Genomic DNA, 18,244 nt, shown 5'->3' on the forward strand with positions numbered 1-18,244 from the left:
GAGCCCCACCCTCAACTCCATACTCAGTGCAGAGTGTGCTTGAGATTCTCTCTCTCCTATCCCTCTGCCCCTCCCCACTGATCAAGCACATGTGCGTACCCTCACACTCTTCTCTCGCTCTCAAAGTAAAAAATAAAAGTGAAGGATAATTGTTAAATGACTCATATTTGACTTAGGTTTCGTAAAACACACCAGCAAACACAGAATTTATCTCTTTGATCTGGAAAATCTATAGTACTACAGATGAAATAGCAAGACTATTCTGTGATCATATAAATGCCTTCACCATGTTTGCCCCTCATACTTGTCCTTGTGTCCCCATCTAGATACAGGAAGAAAAAGCATCACCCCTCAAGTTAACACAATATGAAACTCTTATGTCCCATAAAAAGCTCATTCATATCTTTTCTTAAGCTGTTTGTTTTACTGTTCTTCTCCTTTAATATCTAACTAATTAGAGCCATATAACATGAAGTTTATGTCAACTGAATAATTTATTAAAAAGAACAGGTGATATGGGCGATCCTTAATAGATAAACATGCATTATCTTTTTAAAAGTGAATTTTTATAGTACTGCTATATGATTTTCCCTTCATTTCATATTTTCTAGTGATGAAACCTATAGTTTTATTTCTAAATAATTAAACATATTTCTAAGGCAGGTCAAAGTATTCAAGGCAAATTCCATTTACCTTTGTTGATAAACTTAGGTTAGATGTTTTTTGTTTTTCTTTAAAATATTTTATTTGCTTATTTGACAGAGAGAGATCACAAGTAGGGGAGAGGTAGGCAGAGAGAGAGAGGAGGAAGCAGGCTCCCTGCTGAGCAGACAGCCTGATGTGGGGCTCGATCCCAGGACTCTGGGATCATGACCTGAGCCGAAGGCAGAGGCTTTAACCCACTGAGCCACCCAGGTGCCCTAGTTTAGATGTTTTTAAAGTTTGCCACTCCTAGTCAGCTACATGTATTTTGAACCCTGTAATTGACTTGGATTTCCTTGTGAGATTAGAACATTAAACTCAAAGCAGTTAACAATAAATTGAAGTCCCTGAGAACTTCTTTTCTACTCCAGGCAATGTTCTGTTCTTTCTTCGCTTTCTCTAGAACATACGGCCGAGAGCCTGGAGGTTGCATTTACAATCTCAGGTGTGCAATGTATACCTGTCTTGTTTCTATATTCGCTTAAGCCTACTGAAGGCAAATGACAAGGATCACGCCTCTTTATATACCTAAATGCACTCAGCACAGTGGATAAGCACATTGATTAATCGGTTTTAAAAGAAAAAAAAAGCCCACTTCACCGTTCCTTTGTTTTTTCTAGAAAATCGAATTCTCTTTTGCAAAAAATGCTGTTTTGTTAAAATGATAACTTATTTCACAACTCGTTCTCTCCCCTTTCCTGCTTCTATTGCTGTTTTTTAAAATACAGCATTCTGCTTCCACTATGATTTTGGTCGAGTCTTAAATTTGTTCTAATTAAGGCAGATTTCCTTCAACTCACTTTCAATAATCATAACGCCAGTCCTGTTAATGACATGCACTCTAAGTAACTCAAGCTGAACAGAGTCCACTGTCATAAGGAAGGAAGTGATTTCCACTGGTATTCCTTGCACCCAGAGCTAGAACTGACATTTTGTTATGCGTGGTGACACGGCTCCTCTTCTGGAGGAGAAGTAAAAAGTATTTCCTACAAATAGGCAACAGGCACCTCACCTGTTGGATCAGGTTACATCAGGTTATGTTGTGTTACATGATGTGACATGCCCTGAAGTGACCTGAGGCAATGTCATTCTGTGTTACCCTGGTGGAGTGGCGCTGCTCTTCATTAAACAGCCATGGGAAGGCTCATCAGCAGTGGTCACAAACCACTCTCATGCCGCCTTTGCAAAGAAGTAGAGAATCAGCCATGGTCTGAACTCTTCCTCCCAGGAGTCATTTAAGGAAATCAAAGAACACAAGAATCACACAAGTTTCCATTGTTTTAAAAGAGGAATGAAAATTCTAAGGTATACAAGATAGACGTGTTTCTGTGACAAGGATCATACATGGCCGAGGAACAACCTGGGCTCTGAAATAAAAAATGTTCCATTACGAACATTTCTAGTATTCTTAAAGTAATCACAAGATGCAGATCAGTTTACCTACTTTTTTCTTTTTTAACATAAAGTCTGTTCATAATGACCCTTTCCAATGATTAAAAGTGATCTTTTAAAATTATACATTGTGTAAACTGGAAGCCCCTATTAAAAGGTGGGATGAAAGTATGTCTTTAGTCTTACCCTTGGAATGATTTTTATCAAGACAGTGGCTCTCAGGAAGAAACTATCTTAAATTATTACATTATGTGATATTATGTAAAAGGAATCCATTGTGCTTGGTCATTTCTTCTAATGATTTTAATAGTATTTTCCTATTGATATATCTTGCATATAAATTCAGTTTTAATGATCTGCATAAAGAACTGAACAATATTACATAGGTACATCTATCTAGTGATTTTAGAGTAATTACTGGTGCATGGAACAGAATATAACCTTTTGGTTATATTCTGCAGTAAAAGGAATAGGTTAGAGAGGTTTTTATGCAAATTAGAAATGCTCTGTGTTGGAAGCCTAATTGTACTTTTTATTGTTAGACAAGTCAATACTGCTTTAATACACATTTTATAAGCTTCTTGCTGAAATTGTATATGAAAGGGATTGGTTTCCATAGATGAAAGGCATAATCTTAACAATGAGGCCACATAAGCAGAGTGGTTGAAGTACTGATAAAGGATTTGTTAGCTCCAACATAGAATAAGTCTTATTAGCCTTATTAGTCACCACTGTTTGACCCACTACTATTAACTGTGCGAGTCACATGCATTGCAAACTAGGTTGGAACAGCACCGTGTTTGGCCATTTAGAATAAATGTAATCTAATATGAACAGCATTCAACTGCGAAGAAGTAAGGGCCATATCTTGTCCTTTAGTGTCCTCCTCATTCCCAGGGAATTACTTGGTTATTGGAAATCTTAATTTCCCAAAACATTTGATATTTAGGTAATCAAAGTTCAAAAATATCAAATGTAATGTTCAACTTCTCTTTGAAATCAACACAACTCATTTGAGAGGAAATACAAAAATAAAAGGTCATTGATTATAACATCAGAGAAATTTAAGATGATTAAAATATCAAATAGAAGTTCTATTAAATCCAAATCATGTGCATTTATCCTTTGTGTCATTTTCATTTACAATTCATCATGTTTCCCCCTTAATTTAATGGTGTGATAGATTAAGAATGGTTGTCATATAAAACTAATATTGCTAGAAAGAAAATTCTATAAATAATAAAATTTAAAAATCCAAAATCATAAAAGAAAAGCCTATGTCGAAGCACTTATCTTTGTATAATAGGGTTGTAGCAGAGTCAGAGTGGATAATGTAGCTGCTCTGAGTCCTACCTACATTCAGGACCTGCTTTTCTAAACCTCTTGCCAATTTTTTCTGCCACAGGTATTTAAAATAAATTTATTACTACTTAAGTCAATAATTTCTGTTGCTTTTAGTTAAGAATTCTGACTGAACCATGTATTCCTTAATGTGCACTGAGAAGAAATATTTGTTTATCAAAGATGTATATAGACTAATTAATTAGAATTACACTATTATTAGACTAATAAACTATTATTATTAGACTAATAAATCTGAATTACAGATAAAACATAATCAAACAAAGAGAAAATCATAAACCAGCATAGAAGATAGTTATTCATGTGATCATGTTATTGGGAGGACTACATCCATTCACTAGGTCATTCATGGAATACTTAATAACATTTACAATGTTAGAAGAACTCTCTTGGGCAACTAGATGTATGGAAGCAAGGTGGGAAGAAGTGTTGAGTTCTAGATATATTTTGAAAACAGAACAAACAGAACTTACTGAAAGACATGATGAGATATAAGAATATGTAAGGTATCAATCATTTGTTTTGGCAATTAGAATTTCTTGACTATTTGACTATTTGCTGAGATATGAAAGGCTAAAGGGAGAACAGGTTTATGGAGTATGACGATGAAGAGTTTGGTTTTGAATTTGGTTTGAGATGCCCATCAGAAATCTAAGTGGAAATACTGAGGAAAGAATTGAATGTTTAAGAGTCTGCATTTGCATCCAAGAGCCTGTGGTAGGCAGAAGAATGTCCTACTCCCCAGAAACTGTGAATAGCAAAGGTGGATTTAGATTGCTAACCAGGTGACCATAAAATAAGGAGATTATCCTGGATAATCAGGGTTGGCCCAAAAAAATCCCAAGGTCTGTAAATGCAGAAGTGGGAGGGAGAAGAGTCATCGTCAGAGTGATGTGATGTGAGAAAGACTTCAGAGGCCATCGCTGGCTCTCAAGATAGAGGGAGGGGCTACAAGCCAAGGAATGCAGAGGCCTTTTGAAAAGGTGAGGAAAAAGGTTTGTCCCTAGAGCCTCCCGAAAGGAAGGGAGGCTGCAGGCCTCTTGATTTTAGCTCAGGAGACCCATTGTAGACTTCCGTCCTCCAGAGCACTAAGATAATTCTGTGTTGTTTTAAGGCAGTAAATTTGTGGTAAGTCAGACATCATGACAGCCTTGGATGTCTCCACATTAACAATGGATGAAAGGAATAACAACAGCAACAGCAGCAATGCCTCCTTCCTGAGGCTACAGACTGGAGTCAAAGGACCAAGTCTCCAGGAGGCGATTTCAAGGAAAATAAAAAGAAATGTATACATTACTGTATAAATGGCAAGTTAAAACTTATCAATTAACCTATCAATTACCTTAAATGTTTGAGTGGATTGAGAGATTGACAGTTTTGGGGGAAAGCTGGAGCTGTCAAATTAGTGACAAATACCAGAAAACTAAACAACACTGAAACTAAAGAAACAGCAGGAAAATAGGCAGTCATATTTTCAAATTAAGAAAAGGTTATATAAAAAAGAAAATATGGTCATAATATACTTTATAGCTTGAACCTTAGCAATATTTACCTATTGGTAACACTGCAAACACCAATTCTGTAGTTAACAAGAATTGTGGGATATTAGGTAAATAAAGATGGGAAAAGTATGTTAGCAGTGGAGGACTGTTGTAAAACATCTAAAATAGACCAAAAAGTCTAAAATAATCTAAAATAGTCTAAAATAAACAGAAAGTCAAAACCCAGCAAATTAAATATGTTATTTAAAAGCATGAAGGTAACGGCACAAAGAAAGAACTAAACAAAATTGAAAGTTATTGTCACTGGAGAACAGGAGTGCTATATTTCATACAGATTTTAGAACTTGATGATTTTTAAAAACTCTACATCTATTACGTTGATAAAAATGAAAATTAAATTTTAAAAAGAAGAAGTGTAAATAGATGCTGGGGGTAGGATAAATATTTCCTGGAGATTAGTAGAGATTCAGGGAAAAAGTGGTCTCCATAGGTATGGGCTAGGTCAGCTCTAATCAAAATTACCAGTAGGCAAATTATCTAAAGTATCACAGTGTAACAACATAAAGAAGGTTAAAATCTTTTTTAAAGCTCAGTTATGACACTCAAATGACATGACTAGGATGGGAGAAAATCCTTTTATAATAATACTGTGTTCTTTCTTACAGACATAAAACTAAATTATCTTACAATATATTTTAGGAAAGTTATTTGCTTTTTGCCTAAAAGTGATTGTTCCTTTGTGAAGAACAAGGTCATTTGATCACCTTAGTTTAGGGTAGATGCTGATTCAAAGGAAAGAAAGGCCTTCTCTGGCCATGAGCACTACCTGTAAGATAAATCAGCCCCAGGGACAGTCTATAAGAGGAAAGAGAAAGGATGAACAAAGGGAGAAAACTGGAGAATCAGAGGTATGATGATGAAAATTAACTCACTGATTCATGAACCTGTCTTAGGAAGCACTGGACTAAATGTAATCCATAAAGTCCTTCCATGTCTAAAATTAAAATAACATTTTAATTTTAGACATGGAAGTCAGAGGTTAACACCTACCCTGTGCATGATGTTAATATGGATTACTGGCTGCTACAGAGCAAGATCGAGGTTTAACTTAAATGTGTAGAGGGCCAAGAAGAGCATGACAGATAGGTAGGATCCCCATGGGATTAACTGTCCAAATTGGGGCATTTTGAGACAGAAAAAGGAGGCGCTCCTAATAACTACTGGCTTACATCATGACTGGTCGGGAGCAAATTGGAACGTATGGTCACTCGACACAGAGATGACTTCTTATGCTGAGCTAACACTATCTCAGCCACTGGATAGTCAGCATGAAATAAGCAGCTGTGTTGGTTTTTAAAGCGTACCTAATTGATGAACATCTGGTGGCAGGTAGCCAGCCCATTAAAAATCAATTATACTCAACGACTTGCATCTGAGCCATACTGCACCAATCTCCTCACACTCATCAGATCCACATGTTCCTGAATAAACACACACACCACTCAAGCCAGTGCCTTTGAACTTTGTGTAGTTGGAAGTAAATTTCACCAGTGGCATTCCTCTGACCCACCATGAAGAGAAGAATTCCTGTTGGTCCACTCCTGATTGTCGACAGGTCAAGAGACCTGGCAGCAGTTTGAATAAAGCTCTAAATTCAAGGGTATCCAGACCAGTCACTGTTCTTTGTAACTTTTTAGGTAGAATATATAATAGAAATACCGGAAGCTATGTAACAAAATAATAAGGAGGAGACAGTGACCAGAAACTAGATTTAGGGTATGATCAGGGAATTAAAAATTAGTAGTGAAAGCAGGAGTACAGCTTCAGAAGAGGGTGTGGAAAAGCCTCCCACACAAATCTCAGCTCAGAAGTTGGTTTTTATGTTGGGAGTTTCTATCTGTAGCATACACCAGAGAATAACTAATGAACCATCCAGCTTTTTCTTATGAGAGGCATAATCCAAAGAGTTATTACAACAGGGATTGGTGGATTGGAAAAGAGGATGGACCCAGTGCCTTGAATAACACCCTGGAGCAAAACTAAACTTTCCTCATTAAAGCCATCCTTGGATCACAACTTGAAGAGCATCAGGGATGTCTGGAATGAATCCTGGATCTTCAGCAGGCCATGAGAGCTATCATAGAGAGTCCATTTCTACATAAGATAAGATCATTTTAAAAAATAACTTTACATTAATGATCATCCAAGAACTACTTCTGAATACATAGGACTATGGTTGTAACTGGGTCTGGCCATTATCTTTTACCTGCCCAATAGCTAACAGGCCAGTAACAATGAAGTGTTTTACATTTTTTGTAAGTAAGATTTAGGATGAACATGAACACAATTTTATGTAATGTCATGCAAATGACAGACATAAAAAATAAGATCTCTTATAGATCAACATATAGCTTTATACATAAATTACATAAAATAAGTGGGTTAAATTATCTTGACTTTATACATAAAACACCTTTTTTTCTGCTATTTTGCACTATATGATTGTCTCTTTGTAATTACAATTTAATTTTTAAATTTGGAAAGGACCTTAGAGGTCATTTAGTTCATGCTTCTTCTTCATAGTTAAAGTAACCAAGGCCCTGAAGGGGAACCCGGGTCAGATTTACCTGAGGTCATGCACATTCTACAAGGATATTGGAGACTCAAAGCCAGATCTCCTGGCTCCTGGTCCACTGCTATATTTCTTCAACTGTTCTTTTTTTTTAATGTAAGGCTTCTATTTCATATGGACATAGTTATGAAGAGCTAAGCCTGATTATGGCATAATATAACTTAAACCCATACTGAATCTTTGGAACTGAAATATCAGCAAACTACACTTGTTAAGCTGTTAACTCTTCCTTCTACTGGCCTTAATAATCCATCATTTGACCTTTGCAATTTCTTTTGATGGTCACGTATACAAATATAACACACATGCGCACACACACACACACACACACACACACACACATATATAGACTTATGGGCTATGTACATACTGAATATTCATGAGTGTACATACATTTTAAATTTACACTGTAGGGGCACCTGGGTGGCTCAGCTGGGTAAGCAGCCAATTCCCAATTTCAGCTCAGGTCATGATCTCAGGGTCAGTCACGAGATGGAGCCCTGTGTCAGGCTCCTGGAGCCTGTTAAAGATTCTCTCTCCCTCTCCCTCTGCCCTTCCCTCCCATCTCTCTCTCTCTCTCTCACTCTAAAAAATTACACTGTTAAATATAATTTTACATTAGAGTTTAATCTAGAAAAATTAGGTCAGAATATTCAGTTGTATTCAATACATATTTGAAAACTGTAAAAGCTACCATTCATCAAATTTATAATTTAAACTTTTGCTAAACAGCTCAATGTTTCTGTACAGCTTTCAGTTGGTTGCATTTTTTAGCTGTTCTTAAAACTACCTGCTCCCTCATCAGAAGACACCATTTCAGTTTCCCTCCAGCCTTAGAAATAATCATTCAAGCACTTTATTGTGTGGTGTGACTTTTTCTGACAACATCTGTTGCTCTGAAACAGAAAAGTACCCAGAGTGACAAAGAGAGTGTTTTCTACGATTTTACCCATGCTGAAAAAGATGGGCCAGAGAGTTGTACGACCCATAACAATGTGAAAATCTTTATATGAAGTTGTTCACCAGAGACTCGTCAATAGGCTGAGCCATATTGGATCTGGCAGTCTTTCTACTGGGACAGTCTTTGCCTTGAAGTACTATCTTTTCTCTTTTTCAATGTCAGCCTGAAGGCTCTTAGACAACATATGTTCATTTCATGTCTTAGAGATATTGCTTCTGGTATTGCAAATGCATTACCACATTGAGCTTTTTTGTAAAACAGATGGTACATATTAAGGTCTCTGTTTCTTGTACGATTTCTGTAACAATGGCCCCGCATTCTTCACGTTGACAAAAGTATCATCAACATCATGCAGTGCGGCCCTAGATTATGTCAGGATGGTAAATGAACACTTCAAACGGAAAGATCAATGACGAAGGTGAAACAGACCCTTAGAGAACTCCGAATGAAACTGGTCATTTCTTGAAATTGTTCCCTTAGTTAGGAAATACTCTGTTCTACTCTTTCAAGGCCCTCTGTCAAATGGTGTTACAAAAGCATGTATACAGAGTAGTCAACTTTCAGAAATGAGGTTATGAAGTAGACTCCCCTGACCTCCTGGTTAAGTGAAATCTTAAATTAAGCCGCTGTTACAGGATTTTTTAGGGAAGTCATTTAGGACTAACTGGAATCACTCTAAAACCCGGGCTATCATCAAGTTTGAAAATCAGGTTTGGGTTTCCCTAAATCAGCTTATGGCATTAGCTACTATTCATAATTTATTTGGAATATTCTATTAAGTTCACTAAAGGAAAGAACTGAATTGAAGAATTGAAAGCAATTTTTGGATTCAGCAAATCTGTGAATTTGGAGATTTATATTCCTATCTCCCACGTGCCTTTGTCTACAAAACAGGCTGCTAATCTATGTCTCTTAGATGGATACCAATGCTCAGAATGCTTTTGGTTTTCTCTATGGAGAGAAAGACCTTAAAATAAGCACATTTACTTGTATAAGCTCTCATTTTGTGTTAATTTTGTTTTGTGTATTGGTTTTGATAAGAGTTTTTAACTGAAAAGCACACACAGTTAAACACAACTGAACCACACACAATTAAAGAACCAGGACCTACTTATCAAATCCCTATTATATGGCAGACAGTTTTCTAAATACTAGAATAAAATAGAGAGAGAGAAAGAGAAAATTCCTGTCCTTCTGGAGCTTATATTCTAGGAAGTCAGTAGATAAACTTTTATATTTATTATGCTCTTGGAAATTAGTGCAAGCTACAAAGAGGAGGAACTATTTTTCTTTCACAAGAGAATATAAAAATAACTTGTCTTCTTTTTCAATACAAACATTTGACACACAATTATGCAAGTGATAGGAAGAGTCTAAGACCACATGAATGTTCGCTGATCTTACACTGTTCCTGGACCTTGGCTACTTGGTAAGAGAGGTTTTGACTTCTTTCAGCCAATTCTAACCTTTTTACAAAAATAAAACATTCTGACAAAGGGGATTTTTATTGGAGGGCTTGGGGCTTCAGTGCCCTTGCAAACCACATGCAATTTTAGGGCTCTGTGAATATGGTTGTCATCAACAAACAATCTTTAAGTGCAAAACATTCTTTTAGACCAAGAGAAAACAGTGAGATAAGATTTTATTTAAAAAGGTCAAAAAAATAAATAAATAAAAAGGTCAAATCATGGGATGCCTGGGTGGCTCAGTAGATTGAGCATCTGTCTTTGGGCTCAGGTGGTGATCCCAGGGTCCTGGGATTGAGTCCCACATCGGGGTCCTTGCCCATTGGGGAGCCTGCTTCTCCCTTCACCTGCCATTCTCCCTGCCTGTGTGCTCTCTCTCTCTGACAAATTTTAAAAAAATAATAAAAAGAATAATAAATAAAAAGCTCAAATCTAATAATAAAGCAGGATGTACACATGGAAGCTGAATGATAGAACAAGATAGTAAGTGCTAAGATAAATTAAATGATATAAAAATGTAAGCACTACAAATTAAGAAGAAGTAATGATTACCAAAGAGTTGTATTCAAGAAGACTTCTTCAAAGAAATGAGAATGAAGCTGGACCTTGAATTATGACTGGCATGGCCAGCAGTCTCTTGTCTTCCCCTTTCATGTGAGTGTCTTGTTTGAAGGCAAGTTACATGGGATACCATTATAGTAAATTAAAAGCATTCAGGAAGTCTGCATATTTGAACACAGGCATAAAGAGCAGAGAAAGACAATTTAAATGCAGAACACAACTTTACTCTGGAGAAGACAAATTTCTTCTCCTTCACCATGGAATGGTCCAGTATAATTAACCTGCCATCAGGTCCTAATGCACACATACAATGCCATAACTGGTGTCTAGGATTAGACATTATGGATAAACCGTGCATTGTACATACTCCACAATCAAGTCATCCTTCGTGTAGACACCCATATTGTTGAGCCTACGTATAACTTTTATTTGGCCTCCTTATGATACTGTTCATGAGCTCATGGAGTCAACTCCTCATAAAAAGGAGGTGGTCAATATCCAAATAGTCTTAGGGATCCTTCTAGTAAGAATTCTTATATAATGGTAATATAAATAGTACAATGCAGCACCAGTAGCTCTGTAGGAAAAGAAAAGCAACAGAGAGGACCCCAAAATACCCAAAGACATTTATTAGAAAGAGTGGTAAGCCCTTTTAAAAAGCAGCTGCAAATGGAGAGAAGTTTGCACATTTAATGCAATGAAAACACAGGATTCATTTCAAGGTGAGCAGGCTGAGGCAGGCAGGCAAATACTTGAAACCAAAGCAAAGCAAAACAAAACAAAGACAAAAACCTGAGTTCCTTTCCTAGACAAACACACACAGATAACAAAATAAATTACTGAAGCTCGGATGTAAATCAAGCAAGAGGGGATGAATAACAGCGAAATAAAGACAAGGTCCAGATAAAAAGGAAGAAGGACAGCAGGGAAAGCAAATCTCAGAAAGTATTTTGATCTTTCTGCAAAAACAACCAAAGCAGGATCTCTAGAGTCAGTTCTTCTAGAGAAAATAGAAAAACTACCCTGACCACGTCTTCTTAAAAGTTTAAGTAAACGAATTTTATGTAAGAATGTGCAATATAAAAGGAATCCCATACAACATTGTAAGAAATGAGAACAAAGAGAATAGCATCCTCTCTGATAATAAAAGCATGCCACAAAACCTGTCTGCAAAATGGATACAAAAAGTAACCAAATATGTCAAAATGAGCTCAACAAAAATAAACAGAAGACAGGAAAGAGCACCATAAATAAGAATTAGAAACACTCAGCCAGAAGGAAGTCTGTAGAAAAAAATAAAATAAAAAGTTATTTCACAAAGGAAAGTTAAATGAAAAGAAACACAAACTTGAATAAACAGGCAAAACTAAACTACATAATTCAGGGAGGCATACAAATTTAAGAATAATAACAAAGAAAGCAAGAAAATTATTACTACAAAAGTCAGAATAGTGGGTAAGGAGGATATTGTGATCTCATCTCTTGATCTAGCTAATAATTGCAAGGCTTATTACTCATTCAACTATACATTCACGCTTTTTCCCTATGTATAGAGTATATTTCACAATTTTTAAATGTTTGAAGCATTTAAAAGTTATAGTATATCATAACCTAAGTTCAAGTGAACTCAATGATATTCCAGTTTTTCTTATGATGATTACATTAATCTTTCATATACAATATCTTTTCATATAATATCCTTTATATTTTTTAATATTATTTTTTTCTCTTTTTGTGGATGTCCCCATTACTGATACTATAAAGCAGCCTGATGAATTATCTAGTGTTAGATGCTGACATTTTTTTAGGCCTTCAAGACACAGCCATGAATGAGCCCTCTGAGCTCCTCACCCTCAAGGAACGGACAATCTAATTTAACTTCCCTAAATCTAAATATGTCATCATAATCCCTTTAATACCACATGTTGGATAGGATTGCCCTAAGAATTAAATATCTGGGTTAATGCCTAGCACCAGCAACTGTTCAGTAAAATTTGGTTCCATTTCCCCATTCCCAAGAAGGAATAACAGATTTTATAGTTCTAGTTCCACTGCAGGAAAAAAAAAAACAAAAACAAAATAAAAAACAAAAAAATGAAACTGTGTATTTCCATGTATATCAAACTGTATTCTTCATTCCACTCATAGCTTTTATCAGTCCAAGCTACAAGGGAAAACTCAAAACAAGATCAGAAAACCAGGGCTCAGGGCCCCTGGGTGGCTCAGTGGCTTAAGCCTCTGCTTTCTGTTCAGCTCATGGTCTCAGGGTCCTGGGATCAAGCCCTGCATCGGGCTCTCTGCTCACTGGGAGCCTGCTTCCCCCTCTCTCTCTGACTGCCTCTCTGCCTACTTGTGATCTCTTTCTGTCAAAGGAATAAATAAAATCTTTAAAGAAGAAAAGAAAAGAAAAGAAAACCAGGGCTCAGGGGCCAAATCTGGCCCATCTTTTGTCTATATAAATAAATTTTATTAGAAAACACATATACACACACACACACAAGAGTGAATCAATAATAGATATATTAAGAAAAATGGAAGGTGAAAAACAACAATTTTAGAACCCAAAGAAAGGACACGAGGTACTGTGGCAATGGTGGCCTACAAAGGTGAATCTGTTTAGCTGAATATAATTCTCAGAAAGAACTAATCCAAGGTGTTGAAATAGACTGAAGATATAAAACAGATCACCAAGCATTAATTCTGGAAAAAATGCTTTGTCTTTGGGTAAGAACAGCAGTAACCCATGGCGCTTCCGTCTGCGGGTGCTACGGTCCTTCTCTTCCCCCTCTTCTGGCTTGGCCACATACACATACACTCCCTCAAACTTAGGTGCTCAAGATCAATAGCTTAGTACACAACCAACAGCTTTCCTGTCAGAGGGGACAAAGTTGATTTGGAGCAGGAGGTTAAAACTTCTAGCTTTGTCAGATAAATGTGGCAATTATGGTAAGGAACAAATTCCCATAGAAAAGAAATGGGAAAATCCACAGTTGGTGTGAGAGGCAAACCAGCCAGAATTGAAGGAAGATCCTAAAAGGATACAGAGCTTGGTAAGTTCTGCACACATCTCTGACTGACTGGGAAGCTGAACATCTACAGAGGAGACTCAGGGGAATGCAGAAGAAATTAAAAGGCAAGAAAGAGATGTGAGGACTGGATGAACATTGAATGTACTCTCCAACTCACACACAAATTGATCACAGAAGGTGGGAGCCTTATGAACTTGAAACATTTTAACACAACCTCTGCCCATATCATTGACTGCCTCATAAGCCATGGAGTTACAGGAGGAAGCCAGGGAAATCAGAATAAAAGAATGGAGCAGACATATCAGCACTTAAAAATAACAGGAAAAAGATTTCTGGAGTAAGACAAGTTACCAAAACAAACAAAACAAAACATCCCCCCAAATCAAAAAGCCACATACAAAAGTTGCTAGAAAAATTAATTAAAATTTGGGGTTACTAAAATGGATTGTCTACAATGTTTAGATTTCAACCAAAAATTAGGAGAAATCCAAAGAACCAGCAATTTGTTACCCATACACTCTTCATTAGAAACCATTTGCAACTGATCTTAGATTTTGCAGTTAGCAAAGACTTCGAAGAAGCTAGGTATTTGTGGAACATCTTATAGGTGAATGATTCTTTGATTCTTGAGTTATTTACAAATGACTTGCATATTTCATATATTTGGAGGATTTCCCAACTTTTTTTTGTTCTTGATTTCTTAATTCAATTCTGATTTACTAGGATATTCTTCTTTGTGTTATCTCCCTCCTTTTTAATTTCTCATGGCTTGTTTTATGCTGTAGCATAATGTGATGGTCTTAAACAGTTGATTACTGTTCAACTATATAAATTTAGTAAAAATTAAAGTGGATGAAATTTATGGTGTGTAAACTATATCCCACTAAATAGGCTTAAAATGATATCAAAGAGATAGCAAGTTTTAAGAGACAGCCACAGATATATAATATAGGAAAAGACAATGAAATATATGTATCATAGTTGTCCTCAAAGAAGAAAACCAAAGCAATGGAATGGAACAATTACTGAAATGGGTAGCTCAAAAATACCTCTTGAAATTAAAAAAAATATATATATTGAAAGCACGCACTAAAAGAGCACCACGCCTATCTAGAAGAACTTACACAGAACAACCAACACCAAGACATATTTTGTAAGTCCAATTATCATTGTATAAAATAAGATCAGCAAAGCAGATAGTCTCCTAGTTCACCTGATAATGAAGGGCAAAAGGGAGAAAACACAAAAATTAAAAATCATAAATGGAAGATATCTAAAGAATTTTTTAAAAATCACAAAGTAAAGATCTATTTGACTTATCTCTGTGTGTATATGCTTTAAATTTAAAAGAAATTAATTTTTAAAGGAATCTTGTACTCACAAAACTGACCTCAGTAAAGACAAAAAGTCTAAACAGGGCAATCACCACAGAAAAAGTAGAGAAAATCATAAAGACCTCACTCTAATTCCCTACCCCTAACACACACAGTAGATCACCAAGCCAAATATTCACTTTGGGTATCTCCCAAACATTTATATCTTAGATGATTTCTGTGCTACTTGAACTATTTCAGAGTATGGAAAATGAGGGAAACGTCCAACTTCATTTTTCTCTATTAAGCACCACTGTATTGTTTTGGAAGACTACATTTCAGGTTTTTATTTTTATTTTTTTTAAATTTATGACTCTAACAACTTTAGTGAGGCTATAATTTTTATACCATAAAATCTGTCTTCATTTTAAATGTACTAATGAACAATTTTTAGTATATTGCCAACTTGTGTTATCATCATCACTACAATCTACTCTTTGAACATTTCCATCACTCCAGTAAGATCCCCTTCCCATTTATAGATAATCTTCATTCTGACTTCTAGCCCTAGGCACCCACTAATTTACTTTCCAGCTCTAGAGATTTGACTTTATTAGACATTTCATAAAATTAATTCATACAATATGTTGTCTTTTGTGTCTGCCTTCTTTGATTTAGCATACTGTTTTTCAGGTTCATCCACATTATAGTATATATCAGCATTTCCCTTTTGTCAATTTAATTTTCAAAAGGAAGTATGATAGGAGTTCCAAAATATGACAAAAAAATTAACCAAAAAATAAAGCTACAGATCAACCACACTTTTAAATATCAAAGTGAAAATCTCTAATGAAATACTTGCAAACAGGATCCTACCATCTTATTAATAGAGCTAAAGAGAAAGTCTAAATGATTATTTTCCTGGATACAGAATAACATTTGCAAAAATGTACCTCCATTTATTTAAAACACTGGACAATTGGAGCTGATGGATACTTTCTTAATATGATAAAATGTATATCCTTTAACCCAAAAGCCAGGCCCTTAAAGTAAAGATAGAGGCTTTCCAAGTAAAGCCAGGAATAAGACAAAGATGCCTACTGTGTTAATATTAATATATTATTGTTTTAGGGGTTATCAGCCAAAGCATTCAGAATTGTAGAGATTGGAACTGGCATACCTTTTCAAATGACATGATTATATGTCTACAAAACTGAAAGGAATCATAGAAAAACCACTGAAAACAGTAAGAAAATTTAATGAATTTCAGGTGCATTCATTTTTATTGCTGCTGTAACAAATTATCAAAACATAGTAGCTTAAAACAATGAAAATGTATTACCTTAGAGTTCTCAGTCTAAGTTAGAATAAAGGTGTTTACAGGACTACATCTCTTCTGGAGGCCCTAGAGGAAATTTTGTTTCCTTACTTTTTCCAGCTTCTCGAAGCCATCATCATTTCCTTTTTTGTGGTCCCCCCTTTTTTTTTTTTTTTCCAATTTATTTATTTTCAGAAAAACAGTACTCATTATTTTTTCACCACACCCAGTGCTCCATGCAAGCCGTGCCCTCTATAATACCCACCACCTGGTACCCCAACCTCCCACCCCCCCCCACTTCAAACCCCTCAGACTGTTTTTCAGAGTCTATAGTCTCTCATGGTTCACCTCCCCTTCCAATTTATCCAAATTCCCTACTCCTCTCTAAAGCCCCTTGTCCTCCATGCTATTTGTTATGCTCCAAAAATAAGTGTGGCCCCTTTTATCTTTGAAACCAGAGATTGCAAATCAAGTCTTTCTCACATCAGATCTCTGTAAACAATGACTCTCCTACCTCCCTGCCTCCCACTTAGGTTTTTGTTGGATTCTTGTAATTACATCGGCCCCACCTGTATAACTATGATGAGCTCCCTCTGTTAAGGTCAGTTGATTAGCACCCTTAATTCCACCTGCAACCTTAATTCCCCTTTCCATTCAACCTAACATATTCAGATTCTGAGGATCAGAATGAACACTTCTAGGGGTGGGATGGGGAGCCTGACTCTGCTTACCCCAGGAGGTTATAAAATTAACTTCCAAAAATCAAAAGTATTCATATATAAAAACCAAAAGAGGAAAATAAAAGAAGTGGAAGGGGGAAGGGGAGGAATTAATGGAGGAAGACTCCATTTATCATAGCAAAGAGAAAAAAAAATACATGAACATAGATTTAACAAGAAATACACAAAATATTTATAGGAAACTAGAAAACACTCATAAAAACACAAAAATAGACTTGGAATAAATGAGAAAATATATCATGTATTCAGATAGGAATGTTCAATGTAAAAGTGACAGTTCTTAGTTTATATACTATACTTAGTGCAACCTCAATTTAAAAAAAAAAAAAAAAAACTACCACTATGTTTCTCTCTGGATCTAGAGAATATAATTATATGGTGCAATCTGATGACTTAACAAACAATGGTAGTCTTAAAAACTTGGGAAATGAAGAGCAATAAAAACATATCATAAAGCCTATGCAATGAAAATTGTATGACGTGGGCTCATGAATAGATGGAATATATTACTTATCTATTACTATGTAACAAATTTCCCCAAATTGATGAGCTTAAAACAGCATCGATTTCTTACCTCACTCATATTCTCAGTATCAGGAATCTAGCTGGGGCTTAGCTGGGTAGTTCTGACTCGGGGTCTATCATGGGGCTGTAGCCAAGTAGTAGGCTAGGGATGCAGTCATCAGAAGTTGAGCCATGTAGCCACACAACACAGCAGCTGGCTTCTCCCAGGTTGAGTGATGAGAGAACGTGAAAGAGAGAGAGAGACAGAAAGAGACAGAACACAAACTCAAGATGGAAGCCACAGCCTCTTCTATCATCTAATCTCCAAAGTGACATATCATCATTTTTGCCACAAACCATCGTTTAGAAGTAAGTCACTATGCCTGATCCTCACTCAAGGACAGGGAAATTAAGTTCCACTTTGTGGAATGGGGATAGAATATCAAAAGACTTGTGGTCATTATTTTTTTAAAACTACCATGAAGATAGATGAAGTAGCTCAGAAATAAACACAGCTGCATGCAAGAGTGAATTTAATATATAATAAATAGATACCATGTAAATAACATATGTATTATAAAATAATTTGACCTCTCAAATTGGTGTAAAGGAAATGGAAACTGGATAGTTATGTATCTATTGATCCCTCTTGTAGGAATCTATCCCAAAGATATACTGACAAAAATATGGAAATACATATGCATAGGATTATTTATAGTATAAAAAGGAAACAACTTAAATGCCTCTTACTAGAATAAATGA

The sequence above is a fragment of the Neovison vison genome, chromosome 4 (genome assembly GCF_020171115.1).
Source record: "Neovison vison isolate M4711 chromosome 4, ASM_NN_V1, whole genome shotgun sequence".
Classification (NCBI taxonomy): domain Eukaryota; kingdom Metazoa; phylum Chordata; class Mammalia; order Carnivora; family Mustelidae; genus Neogale; species Neogale vison.